This window comes from Anser brachyrhynchus, assembly GCF_964034855.1.
Source record: "Anser brachyrhynchus genome assembly, chromosome: 7".
Lineage (NCBI taxonomy): Eukaryota > Metazoa > Chordata > Aves > Anseriformes > Anatidae > Anser > Anser brachyrhynchus.
This window is the reverse complement of record NC_137701.1, coordinates 19,101,887-19,116,959: the sequence shown is the minus strand read 5'-3', so window position 1 is coordinate 19,116,959 and position 15,073 is coordinate 19,101,887. Positions and strand designations below refer to the sequence as shown.

General features: G+C 39.0%; 1 long non-coding RNA gene across 1 annotated transcript in view; it reads right to left on the bottom strand.

Annotated features, from left to right (window-relative positions):
* Positions 1–15,073, bottom strand: part of LOC308197847 — a 41,863-nt gene that overhangs the window by 3,487 nt on the left and 23,303 nt on the right. The window contains exons 8-11 of the long non-coding RNA XR_013953375.1: positions 13,389–13,653; positions 12,985–13,211; positions 12,502–12,615; positions 11,472–11,518 (exon numbers count right to left, since the gene is read on the bottom strand). This is a non-coding gene — a long non-coding RNA (uncharacterized lncRNA). The remainder of the gene's footprint in view (positions 1–11,471; positions 11,519–12,501; positions 12,616–12,984; positions 13,212–13,388; positions 13,654–15,073) is intronic.

The window sequence follows — 15,073 nt, the reverse complement described above, 5'->3', positions numbered from 1 at the left end:
GACCATGCTTTGGGCTGTCAGCATGTCTGTTAATGGAAGGATTTATTGACAAGAAGTGTTTTAAAAACAGGGCATTTACAATTAGATTAGAATCCATTCCCCTTCATTTTACCTATCCACAGGAATGCTGACTTTCAAAATCCTCTCCTTTTGCTGGCTGGCCAATGCTAATAAAAGCTACAAACCTGTCCCTATTGACAGGTGCCAGTTTGCAGAATCAGACCCATGCTCCCCACTCACCCCTTTCTTGAACAAGGAATCGGGCTCTGCACGAAGTGTCAGGCAAAGTTGCCTGCACAGTGCCAAGGATGTCTGAAGTAATAAAAGAGACTAGGTTGCTACCATATGCTTTGCTTTTAGATCTTGGTTCCAAGAGGGAAATTCAGTCAAATAGCCAAATTATAATAAATTGTACAGATTTCTTAAGACATTTAGGGCTAGCATATGCTTTGACTCCACCTAAGGGTGGTGGTTGTTATACTCACACCAGGACTCAATTTTGCTAGGATATTTCAAAGTGAAGCTGCTGGTGTTCCTGTCATGACAAAGAGCTGAATAAGAGGAAGTGTGGAGCAAGGTTGTTAGGAACAGACAGTATCATGAACAGGCATGGACAAATCTGCACTTGTTTGCATATAAAAACTTGAATTTTAAAAAGTAGGTTTAAAACTAAAACAAATACTTCTCATTATCTACTCCCCTACTAAGGAGGGGCTTGCCCCAGGGCCCACAAAGAGACTATGTTGGTGCAGATGGCTCCAGAAGAAGAAAGCAAGCAGCCCATTAGCAGCCCTGAGCTGATACCGCCAAATCAGATGGCCATTGCCACCAACTACCTGCATCCTATGCATGGCGCTCCCTTCCCTCTGACTCTCTGAGGGATGCAGGTATCTCCTGTGGCACTCAGCTGTCTACAGTTTTAGTGTTCATCACATGGCAGCAGGAAGGGTAGGGCGTGCAGTCTTGCTGTGAAATACTTCTCATGGATTTATGAGCACAGCCTTGGAGAAAAGTGCTTTTTAATATCACTACCCACAACGAATACTTGACCAAGCAGCTGGAAGAACCCAGAAAACATTTGCTCTCAAATTTATGCCCTCATAGTAAACACTTTTTTCTATCATGTTGGACTCTTCCACATAGGACATAGTTCAATCATTCTTAACAGCAGAGTATAGTTATCCTTAGCACACATGAGACAAAAAGGAATGTAGCATTGTGATTTCTTTATGGTCTCTCCTATTCCCAGGCAATATAAACTCATTTTATCTTGCTTCTTTTCAACCCTCTTCAAAGCACATTGAGGGAAAAGCTAGAATTGATATTGGTTTGGTTTTCCTATAAACCTACAGCCCAGAAAGGGGGGCAACAGTTTGGGGGTAATACTTTAGATGCCATAATGAAAGGTACCCCCAAAGTAAACTAGAGGGTAGAGAACCAAAAAGAGAAGGACAAAGAAGAGGCTGAAGATAGCTTCCTTTGAAAAGATAAAACGATATCACCTTGGTTACAATGTGATCCACAGAAATATCATGTGTGTTCATGACCTTTTTTGAAGAAACAGTGCTTGATATACCATACCATCGCCTATATTTTTAATAAATCAAATGACAGAAAAACAAATGTCACTTATTAGAACATTGAGGTTTACTGTTCAAGTGATTAACTGAGAATCATTTGTATGATTAAATGCTGGAAAATAATTTGCTTTCACTGTGAACCTATAGCATAGATCTCATTACACAGAAGTGCTGCATATTAGTTGAAGCAAATTAACATTCAAAGTCTTTCTGGAGTGGCTGCTAATCACAGGCTGTTAATTACTGTCATTACATTCAACTGCTGAGGAGACTAACCACGGAATCATTCTCATGATCTTGGTATTTGGAAGTGATCTTCACCAATAAAAACACGTCAGACATACAGAAATTACAAATTGCTGAATTTGCTGACGCAGTTGAAAATTCCGCTGACTATAAGTACCCGGCTAGTGATAGATGCATTCTTGACACAGTTTCAGTGTTTGGACTTAGGAAATAATGAGTATCAATGTCCTAGCAAGGGAATATACAAAGACGAAGGAGCCCTTTGTATCCTTAATTAAGGAAAGTAGTAGCAGAGCTCGTTCACAGATAAGTGACTGTACATAATAATCATGTATTTATGTGAGGGACTGTTATGCTATATTACTATAGTGGCAATTAGATTTTCACAAAGCAGTTTTAATAAAAGACATACTTACATAATAAATAAACAACTAATTTCCATGGCAGATTAATTATACATTTATAGCTTAAAATAGGCACCACTCTAAGTGAAAACTAGAGGCAGATTTTTACAAATGCAAATGTACAACTGCACGTGTACAAGTGAATACGTTCTTTACTGGTAAATCAGGGACACACATGCATGAATTTCAGGAAAAATGCCTCTGTAAAAAGCAGGCTTATTTATGATTTGCATGAAAGAAAGACCCAGCCTTGCTTTGCTTGAGGGACTTAGCAGACCGACCTAGAAACAGTCTCACCAAGAGATAGAAGAGGGCTCTGTTGAAAGTGTCAGGCCCCTGCTCAGAGACCTGTAACCTGAAGATGTGAGACCTTTCCCATGGGGTCTTCTCGAGCATCTTTTGCTAGAGAAGCATCTAGCATCTATTAAAGACCAAGCTAAGAGCCTTACAATATAGAGAACAGGGAGGGGTTAGTCCTATTTCTATTGTTTTGTGTGTGACATTAACATGTTTTCCGTGAGACATAATTTGCCTACAGAATTTAGAACTAATATATTGTTTATACAATTTTTTTTCACATAACCAAATTTTGCTCAAAACATTGTTATTCCATAGCAAAGCTGTAACACAATATTTCTTAACAAAACTATAGTTTAACTCTTTTTCAGTTCATGAGTTATCTGTAAACAAACAAACATCTTCTTGAGTGAACTGCAACATAGAGAAATAGCTCTCGATTAGTTGTGTGTTCACAAAATAATTTGTTGCAGCTGTTCTGTATTCCACTCAATGGCATGCTGTAAAAGCCAACAGGATTTTCTGGACAGAAGAAAGGCTACTGCTGTTTTGAACATGATCTCCTAGAGAAATCACTGAGAGAGTTTTGTGTGCTACAAATGTTTGGGAATTCAAAAACTCAATTGCATTTCAGAGAAATGCAGTCTGGTTTTGGATGTTACCAGCAACCTTCACAGGATGGGGTGCATTGGGAACAAAGGGTTATGAAAATGCATGCCAAGCAGCATATCAGTAAGTCCTTCAAAGTAAATGAATGTTCTGTATTGTCCATGCCCTGCTGATGGACAAACACAGGTTACAATCCAAATTCTGCCCTTGGATGTTCACATTCAGCTCCTGTTGTGCCCTAATTAAATAAACACCATTTATTTTAATTAAAGCAAATGAGATAACTTTGGGTAACACGTTCAGTTTGGCTTGTAGATATGACACTATTTATATTGTCAAAATAAAGTCATTAAAATAAAAAAAAATGGGAGAGAATAAAAGATAGATATAGACACTTATTTTTTTCTCCCCCAAATGCCTTACAAACTGAGGATTAGCTGTGACTCCTTAGTTCATACTGAGGTCAATGAATAGACAGTATATATTAAGTACATGTTGAGAACATGGATTTATTATTTTTTAATGAAATTACACTATATCGAGTGAAGAGCTAAATTCAGATTTCCTAAGGAAGCCTGAGATACCTGTCCTTAGAAAATATGTAAAAATGACAATGTCCATCCATTGTAATAATTATAGAGTTAAACAATATCTTTGAGTTGTCAAACGTTTTTGGGCTTACACCATAGTCACAGCATTGCCTGTATTAAATAATTAAGGCAAATGCTCTGAAAAGTAACTATTTTTTTTTTCCCTTAGGCTCAGTAAGTCACTAGTAAGAGATTAAAAATATTGATTGCATCCTCAGACAAAAATGCAGTAGTTTTAACCAATATTTTTCCATTTCTCAGGCAGTTCTGTCTATCAAGACAACGTCTATTTTTCCTAATATTTAAACTTCTTTTGTACAAATAAAATACAGGATATTTTTCTATCTAGCCCATATAAGGTAGTATTATTAATATTAAAAATAATAGTAATATAAAAAGGCATTTGTCAATAATACTAAACAAATTAGTATTATTTATTCTGTACTTGTACTTCTGATTTCTTTGTCATAAGAGTAACTATATCATTTATCAAGAGAGACAGTACTCAAGAAATTTAATTGTGTTTTCTCTGTTATTAGTGTTTCCCTTCATTTCTTATTTTTGACAGATATAAGATCAAAACACTTTAACTAATGTTTTTTTTTGGGCTCACGTGATTTGAACTATCTACTGAGATTTTTCTGCTACTGCAGAATCTGGCATTCAGGCACATGAGCTGTCCTGGCTGTATTTTTCAGTGCTAGGTGTCTGCAGCTATTCCCTTGTCTCACTCCTTGAGATGTGCATTACCTTCAGTCTCACTCACTGATGTATCTGCTATTTGCTCCTGAGCATCCAACTCGTGTTTCAGGCCAGGCTCTGCACCTGGAGACGTAAGCGAGACATCCTCTTCCTAACTGCCTTTGGCCAAACAATCATCTGTGACCAAAGGAGTGACACTGGGCATCTGCACATAATTGCCATGAGCCAGTCTCATCAAAATGCCCCACTGCTCCTCAGCGTACTCAGACGAGGCGTAAATTGAATCCTAGCCATTTCACACAACTAAAACAGGCTGTAAATTTTGACAGCCTCCAGTGTAGGGCACATGCTCCAGACATGGCCAAGAGGAAGGATTTCCTGGCTTAGAAATCACAGCAATGAAAACACAGCTTTCTCTGGAGGGATTTACACCCTTGAAGGAGGTTGAGACCTGTGACTTTCATTCACCACAGTAGATGAAGCAGAAACATTTTGAACAAAGAAAGGGCTTCAATGTCTCACAAGAAGCACTGGTAGCCACGTGAGAAACCTTTGAAGATTAACAAGAATTTTACCAAGGAGGGAAAATTTCCAAATCTGTGTAGAAACAGTGAAAACACACTCATATCACCACCTGAAATTCATTAGGACAAGAGACCCAATTGTCCAGCATCCTGAACAAGTCAGTCCCTGTGCTCCTAGCTTTCTAAAATTCAGCTGGTACCCAGCTTCTTGTCCTGTGCCATGCGAGGCCTCATCCTTGCTGAAGTTTAGCAGGGGCAATAACCTTTATTTTAAAACTGCTGTGGTGGAGGCATGCTCCATCAGGCCAGCATGTGACAAAACTCAACCTGGTCACCCTAGCACGTGACATTTAGAAGAAAGTAATTTTGCTGTACTTTAATCCACCCTCTATTTGAATGGAAATTTTGTCCAGTTATCTTACTTTTAAATATTATTTCGTATTCTATTATTTTAACATACAAACTCGGGAAATTTCATTTTAAACACCAAATAGTGTATTATTCATATGCCCAGCAGCTTAACTGTAAATTAAAGTGAAAGGTTTCAAGCTTTTGGAAAGCACAGAACATGAAATATATTTGCATGCGTTAAAGGGTTTCTTGATCTTGTTGGAGTCTCCACTGGAGTAGTCTCCTCACAAAGTTCAAGCAATTAAACACTATTTCTCTCTCCATAACAGTAAGTTATATGTCCTTTTGGTTAAATGTGATTTTTGTGTGATGTAGTTATCCAGATTGTTCTCAGTAATAAATCTGCTCCTGCATAATTGATTAAATAACCCTTTGCTAGTTCATGTAGGTAAAATACATTCGTTCTTTTTGTAAGTGTAGATGACCTTGGAGGATGCAAGCCAGGAGGAGGGTAAGAATGTGACAGCTGAACATGCATACAGAAGGGATCTGCCTGGTGTAATCCTTGCACTGCGAGCAAAATCCTGCCTGGAAACCATGGAGATCCTGCCCAAGAAAGGCTTTCAGCAAGGACCCTGAACAGAGTGGTTCGGGGACTACAGAGCAGGTGGTCAGCCACAAACACGCACAAAATGCTTCGGTCAGCTCAGGGCACTTTCTGAACATACAAATCAATGACAATTAAAGTGGATTATGAAAAAGCAATAACAGATAGTTAAGTCTTTATGTGATTTAAACAAGCTAAAGATGCAGGGCCAGATTCTTCATGTATACTCAAGGGTTAGAGACGATAGCTCTAATGAGGCATCTTCTCTTTTTTTTTTTTTCCTGGAGATCTTTGAATCTGTTCATGATGGAAGATTACTGTAATGACTGGGAGGGGGTTTAGGCTATTGAGACTCCTTTGTTACTGCAGATGCAACTGTCCATGCTGAGACAAGACATATTGTCGTAGCAACTCTTCTGATTTTTTAGGATACTTTAGGTTAGATTTAATGTGCCCTTGTTTAGCCTTTTCTGAAAACCACCTTAGAAGAATCTGAAAGCTACAAGCATTGCCTGAAGGTACAAAGTAGGTTAGGACAGATATCCACTTAAGTCAGTACTTTCTCTCCAACAGCCCTCATTCATTAGGAAAAGAGTATAAGATACATGCAGAATCATTTTTCTTCAGATACATTAACCTACTTTCTAGTAACCAGCTGGTTATGGACTTGCTGTATTGAATATTTTTCTGGATCACTGCATTTAATATCTACCAAATTGCTCAAATATCTGTGAATTTGTCTAATCATTTTTAAAACTCATTTATAATTTTGGCCTCCAGGATATCCTGTGGTGATGAATTCTTCAGGACCTTTGCTATTTGTACTTGACAGTGCTCAGCCAGTCCAAAGAATCTGACCCCCTGACTTGAAGTGAACTTGCTGGAAATCAAACCACAAGAACACAGAACAGGAACAGCCTTAGTGAACCTATCATACTATAGCACTGTATTTAAAGGAGGTAATTTTGCATAAAGAGCTAAAAATAACCAGGCAGTTTGCAAATGGTTTCCAGTGGAAGAATTATATGTACACTTTAAGGAAGTAAGAGAAGTGAGTTTTCACATTTATGAATGGATATGACTGTGCAAAGCCACATATAAAAGCAAATAAAGTTAAAGGTTCCCTGCTGCAACACAGCAAAATTAGTGAAGTGCTTTCAGCACAGAAATAATGAACATGCTGAGGGCTCTTGGCCGCGGGGAGAATTCTGGTTCTGGAGGTCTGCACATGCTGCAAACGCCTGAAGAATATCACAGGGAAAATGAATTGCAATTAACCAGCTAGCGATTATTTTAAAGCAAAAATGGTCTGAGCAATTCCATAAAGATATTGAAAGTAAGCTTGAGAGTGACAGAGTAGGCGACAAGCTGAAGAGATTACTACAGGATGTTTAAAAGAGCTTTACAATAAATCAAAATTTCAACTGGATATTTGTACTCAATGTTTTTCTAAACAAACTCTGGAAATTAAAATGGTAGAAATAACCTACAAATCAAATAGATGTAGGGGGGAGGGGTGTTAGTGCTGCCTATTCCAGTCAATAACTACTCCCTCTTATCAGTGGTCAGATTATTTAGCAATGCAAATGGTGACATTAAGGAACCAACACAACCGGAGGGATGCTAACAGCGATGTCGTTTTCCACCAGTACATACAATTCCAAACCTGAGAACGCATCAGGCCACAAAAGGAAAACTGGATCTGAGGTTTTCCTGTGTGTAGTTCAAGAATTTAATCACTGAGGCAAAAACTTACAAAAGAATCAACATTATATCAAAAGAAAGCGAGCAATGCGTTACGGATTAGGAACCAGAGTTACATACGCTGTAGCTCAGTACAGAACTGCCGAAAATCGATGCCAAGAGAACTCAGAAATCAAATGAGAGTACATAGGCTCAAGCACACTGTTTTATTATAGTGTACCTGACTACTCCGAGTGAGTATTTTCTATAAACAAGACTGTATAGAAGCTGGCAATCTACTACAGTACCTCAACAAAAAATATACCATTTATGAAAATGAGAGGAAGACCTTCGTTACTAAGAAAGGAGCACAGGCTCCTAAATCAGCCATGCTTCCGAGTTAAGTAACAGTGGGACTGAACTGCAGCAGCAGCTAGGAATGGTAGGATATAAAAAGGTCAAAGCAGGGGACAAAGGCAAATGTAAGTTTAGAGGACGCAGCAACAGTTTGTCAACATCTCTGTCAACTTCTCAAGATGCAATTCTTCATCTTCATAATGAGAAGCAACCTCAACACGTTGCATTTTCTCTGTGGTGGGCTCACTCTTTCTCCCCAAATACTTCAATGACCCTTAGTTTGTCATTGGAAAGCTACCAATCTGTCAGTCACAACCTCTGATGTCTCACCAGTAATTCTTCCTCTCGCTTTCCAAAAGCAATTGCTGCATTCACACCACTTGCAGCAAATCAATCTCTGCTCTGTGAGACTCACCAACTGCTTTAAGTGCCCCCCAGCCCAGCTCCTCCTCCCATGCCACCCCTCTGCTCCCTGGTGACAACATTCAGGGGTCCCTCCCAGTGCCGCTTTGCCCTTGTTTTCTGGGATGGAGCTTAACAAAGCTTTCCAGTTGCTACAATTCTCTCTCCCATCCACTGTGATCCAAATGATACAAAGGAACACCTGAACTACTTCAAAACCCAGGTGAAGAATGACATTTCAAAGTCTATTGGCAGGTATTTGCATGACCGATATCTCACAGACACTCAGAAATCTTCTTCACCACTGTGCAGTATAATAATAGCATCTTTATGTAATTATTGGAAGCAATTCCATACGGTTTTGCTGCCTGCTCACGCTGTCTGAACACGAGCTGGCCTCCTCCTTGCTCCCTTCCATGGTCTGTGGTCACTTCAAACAGGGAGGGGAAACTGGCTCACCACATTTTGTCTTCTGTTTTCCCGTCCTTTTCACTCATCTTTGCAAACCAACTTGCTAGACAAAGCAGCACTCCCCACCCACATACACAGGAGCTTAACCCAACAGACAGATGTCGGTGTGTGGTGCAAGATGTGCAGATGTTGGTGTGCGGCTGCCTAATGGGAAGGGAAACCCAGATCACACGCTGGAGGAAGCCTGCCCACAGCCACACAGGTGGCAGTGGCACAGCAAAGCCACAGCTCCAGACAGCCCACAAGTCTTCCCCAGGATGTTAAGCACAGCCCTGGGCTTGTTTCCTTTCAGGTCTCCAACACAAGGACATGAAGGAGGTGACAGCAACAGGAACGTACAAGGGAGCTCTCTAGCTCCTTGCTAATCCTGATGCACATTTAGAGCAAACAACATGCTCACCATGTGTATGCAAACTCTACAAAACATACAACTAGTAACTTCAGTTCAACATAAACAATACAAATACTCTTTCTTAAAAGAGGTCACAGTGCATTCAACAAGATTATTTCTTTGTTTTTTGCATAACTTTTTGCCTCACTCTCCTTTTGCCCCGCTAATTCTGATGAAGGTGTGTGCGTAGCGCATTTCAGGCATCGTCTTACTAAAGAAGAAAATGTTACAAAGGTGTGCTCCCTCCAAAATTAAAGATGTGAGAAAGCCCTGTTCTGCTTTGAGCTATGGGCCCACAGCGCTGAGTGGGTAAATGTTTTCTGGTCAGGGCAGTATTTTTCCCATGGCTGTGTGCTGCTGGAGTGTTTATCTTTGCTCGAGTTGCCTGGCTATTGCAAAGCTACTTGAAATGATTCATGGGTCTGACAGATGTCTGGTACAGCTGGATATGTCCTTGATTATCCCAAAAGTCTGGACAACGCTGTCATTCACCATTGCCCAAATTATCTCTGTATTGACTGCAGAAGCCTCTGTGACAGTACTGTAATGGCTAATTACCCAGGATACCTTTGATACTTACTTTACAATGGTTTAGAAGAGTTTAAAAAAAAAAAAAGAAAGAGAGAAAGTATTGGAGTAAAATCATGTCAGTGAAAAGTTATACCTTACATGTTCCAAAACAACATATGCTTTAACCTACATTAGAATATGCTGTATAGGCAAAATAAACCCAAGCTTTCCTTTTAAAAAGGACAGATTTCCAGCAAAACGGGTAAAGAGGAAAATGTAAAGAATCCTGACAATGATAAACCATGGACAATAGAAGGAGCTATTAGCCAGGAGAGAATTGTATGTACAACATTCCTGGAGAAAAAAAAAAAAAAAAAAGAAAAAGATGATGAGCAGCCATTTGCCTGCTTTACACATTGCAGGAAAAAGAACATGTTCTGCTTAGCAGATAACAAAGAGCAGCATGGGCATTGATGTTTAATATGTATGTGGCTACCTCATATAACCACCTATAAGTAGGTTTGAAAGCAGAAATCTCCTTTTTCTCACATTATCAATTAGTGTTTTTTGAAAAATACATTTTCTGCAAGGTAGAAATACATTAAGAAAAGTTGTGGAGGAAGATAGGATACAAAAATCTCATTTCAGTGAAGATGAGGTGTTCCCAAGAGAGCAGGCGAGCATAATTAATCCTGTTACGAGGAGCACATTAGTTTGCCACATCCTGCCCAAGACCACCGGAGTGCCACTCTAATCCTAATTGCGAGACTTGCAAAGCTATTCTCTACTGTCCAGGACTTTCCCTGCATGCCAGAAAGCAGCCTTCCCATCCTATCTAACACGTGAGGCCATATTACTGACTGACTGCTATTCAGGCCAGCTCAGATATTTTTCATGGTGTTAAATGAAACGTCAGAAGTTTACAAGAGAAGTGCCGTGTCACCCAGCTCACATGGGGGGGCTGCAGAAAGAGGGACGTGGTGTGCTGGCTGCCTGGCTACGGGTAAGCTGGGCTTGCTCAGCAGGCAGACAAGCTCTTAATGACAAGACCACTGGAAAATTACAGCAAATCTCTCATTTCTAGGGCTGTCTCTCTTTCGTTCTCTCTCCATGACTCAGCCTAGGTCCAGCCTGGACAATCAGGTCACACTTTGCTCCCTGAGTTTCAAATAATTCAGAAATTATCCGAGAACCACAATGGCTGCTGCTCCCATGAAGTCAGTGATGAAAGCCTCACTGAATTTAGCAGAGGAAGGATTTACTAAAACCTGTCAGTTCAGCCCAACGTGCCAGGCACACTGAACAGGAAAGTGCCACCCCAGTGCTTTCTGCAGTGAGGAACAGTTAATTCAGTCCAGATACCAAACTAGGATTTGGTGACCTTCACACATCTGCTTGATATTGCCTTAGTGATATCAGTACAGAAAAAAAGGAATCCCAGTGCATTCAATACTCAGCACATGTTGTCTTCTCTTTGTTTGGCCAAATCTTCAAAGAGCTTACAATTTTTGCAGGTATTTTTTATGTGAAGTCATTCACTAAAACTTATCAATACATGAAAAAATGACATGCAGAATGTTTGCTGTTTAAAATACAAGGCTTATTCATTCATCTTATTTGGGAAAAAAGCCACATGCTGTTTTTTACATTTCATATTATGATGGAATAATTTTTACAATTAAAGTTCTGCTACTATTACTTAAATTTCAAAAATATATATTTTTAGACTCAATTAAAATTTACTTACCTTTCATTCATGCAGAAGTATGTCTATTTGTCAATCTGCTAAAACACCTATAAAATCAAGAAAAAACTAATTCAATACGAGTCCTTGCGGGACTAACCTCATACAATCACGGGAAATTATATTGTGCATGGTTCTGATGCTGCAAAAGGAAAGACACCATATTAAATATATAGCAAAACTGAAACATCTCTTCTGACCCCACTGTTCAAGTTTCTGGAGGCTCAGATGCAGTGGGGAGGAAAATTGAATTTCCAGTTCTTGCAGCATGAACTAAATCCTGACTAAGTCCTGTAAAGGACTACACAGTATGTCCATGGACATGTACCATCTTGGTAAACCAAGAGCTGTCTTCAGCAGCTTCACAAGTGGCCCCAGCTTCTGCCTGCCTAGGGGCAGCTGTGCTGGTAGGTAAGTGGGCTAGAGGCAACCAGCTGTGGAGACACCTTCATCCTCAAGTAACTTAAGACCAAATTTAGCATTGGCAGCCTGGGGATGCACATGTTGTCTATAGCATACTCATTTCTTCCAGCTATTGGTTTGGGTCTAACTTAGTTTCTGTATAGAACCAGTCAATGCGCAAAAAGGCTTTGAAATATCTCATAATTAAGGCAGAGGCCCACAGTGAAGATGATGCAAGAGATTTTTTTTCCCCTTTCTACTAGTTTAATTTTAAATTTGCCTCATATCAATATACTGAAGATGCTCAGAGGGGATGAGTATATAAATGAAAACTACCAGGGAAATAAATAAAAATTCAAGTTCTCTCTGCTAGAAATACAGACTCTTTCTCAAGCACTTTTTTCAAGTTGAGCAGTCAGAAACAGAATAAATTCTGATATTTGCTCTGATATCAGCTAACTGAACAGAACTGGGTGATACTGAGAACAGAGAAAAAAACAGAATATGTATAATACCAATGATATTTGTTTACTTATGTTTTGTGGATTTCAGCTCCAAGCTTCCCATTGCCTTTTGAAGAGTCAGATTGCCTAGTACAATGACTGGTTACTCAATCTGGGGTCACATGTACCTCATATAGGAGCCTGTGAGATGAACCCCAGTCTTGCAAGCTGTCCTTGAACTCAACAGGTAGGAGTGAGACATTGGTTGACAGTGTCCTGATGTGGAAATGCAGAGTCTGCATCTGAAAATATGATATTTTTTTTCTAGAAATCTTCTGACAATATTTAAATCCCCAAAACCAAACCAAAACAACAACAAAAAAAGCACTTGTATTTTATTCAACTCATCGAGAGGTTCAAGCATTTAAATGAGGAATACCCATGGTCTAAAATATTGATTTCCTCACATAACTGAGCTGCAGAATGTATCCACTCTTGGTCACACATGTGACAAGGGAGAGGTGGAGCTGAGATACTTCCATAGCAGGTACTGCCCCTCACATTTCAGTGCCTCTGTCTTTTTCTTTAAATTATTGCTTATTTTTTAAGATGGATTTGATTGTTAAATCCCACGCCTCCAGGACTGGGGAAGAAGTGCTTGATAGACTCACCAGCCAGGTATCCAAGGAGCATGTGGTCTCTGCTCTGACAGTATTTTCCTGATGAATCCTTGAGCCAAGATTTTCAAGAGACAACAAGTTTTCCCTTCTTCTACCTGAAGCATTTCAAATGGATTTTGGAGAGAAGATCCACAGAACTTTCTAAAAAGACTGTACCTGCAGGACTCATCAACACCTCTCATTAATCCTTCTTTCTAGTCACTTCTAAAAACCTAGACCTGAAGAGAAGGAACAGTGTGATCCAGATTTCAAACACAACAGACCATTATTTTTGCACTATTTCACAGTCAGTGACATTGAGGGAACATTTTTTTCAGTAGACTCAATCTTGAACTGTCTCTCTCTAAAAAACACTCACCCAACGAGCTACTCATACCAACTTCCTGCCCTCCTACCTTGTGTCCGCTTGCAGATAATGGATCTAATTGTTGTATCATGGTCACTGGAGGTTGAGTTGAAATGGGGACTGGGATGCACGACAGGCTGTACGTGTAACCAAAGTACTTAACTTCTCCAGCAACTTTTGTTTTCAGGAACACAGAAAATAGAGAAAACGTTTTCAAAATGAGAGGGAATCTGAGCTCTGCAGAAGCACCGTGCCCTGGTCACATCCCATGGCAGTGGCTGTAGCCGAGTTGTGTGAAATTTCTTCTATGCTTCCTGTGGAAAAGATGCAGAATGTGAACCACAGAGTACAAATTTGTTCCAAAATAATGGAAGAGTTCAGAAATGTTAATTTTAATCAAAACTACCTTTAGTATGTAAGAAACATGCTGATTACCTCGGTCTTGAAATTTTGCTTTAATACCTTAAATTAAGTACTTGGCTGAAGACGACAGGAAGATGACCATTTTGCCCAAGTATGTAATGTTTGCTATGACATAAATATTGACAAACACAGCTTTTGCAATTCATCAATTTTGAAGACTTTTTTTTTCTCATACGTGAAAGATCCTTTTCAATGAACATTGTACTGGTTATGTTCAGAGCATTCATTTTTTCCCTGTTTGCTTTTGAAAGATCTTCTGTGAGGGGCAAAAATAATAATAAAACCGTTTGGAAAATTTTCACAGATCCCTATATATATCAGTATTACAGCCGCTAACAAGATCACTGCAACTTTCTTAAGAGCTGTCAGACACATTTACAATTCCGATGATTAAAAGTTGCAGATATAAACTTCACCACATGATATTTTCCAATAATACGAACAGCCTTTGCAGCAAGGGTAGCATGAAATTCAAAGGAGACTTTGATTACATCTAATCTGGTAAAGAAATGAAATCATAAGCATGCTTATTTCAACCAACAAGGAAAGAAAGCAAAATAATACATCAAATCCCTGAGTAAGCAGTCACAAAAGACCTTTAAATAACTCAACTTTCTACAATATTTTATTATCCTTTCCTAGTTTTATAGCATTATCTGCTACAGGAATGCAGGGAGATTTGTAAAACACTATAGCATTTAAGTCATTACATTTTATAGCTAATTTCTAATGTGGATTTGATTTTTTACGAGCACAAAAAGAATCTAATTTGCATTAGTGACAGTAACTAGAGAAATTTAACACCTGGCAGTGGTTGTACCAGAAATTGAATATTAGCTACTTGGGTGCTAAAAAGCACATTCATATCTTCAAGGGGGATTTTTCATTTATTTATGCTGTACTCTCATGTTTATCATTACAAAAGTGTTCTTACATCATGATGGAGGAAAACTCTCAGGAATGTAAAAATACCATGCACTTGAAAAGGTAGTTTGCAGCAGCAGCAGCAAAATGAATCATTTATACGCTAAAGAATGTACAAACCCAGAAATAAATCTCCAATGAGATATAAAATTAGAACAGCAATGTACGGACAATTCATTTTCACAAGTATGTCTTATTTATTTTTCTGTAGATGCTACTGCTTTCTTAGAGCAAAGCATTCAACCAAAATTAAACCTCCATTAAGAAGAGAAAAAAAAAAGCAAAAAACAAACAACAACAAAAAATATAGCTGACAAGAAAATCTGACCACATTTCTATATGAATAATCCACGTATTTATAAAGTGTGGAAAATTAGGAGCTGCAAA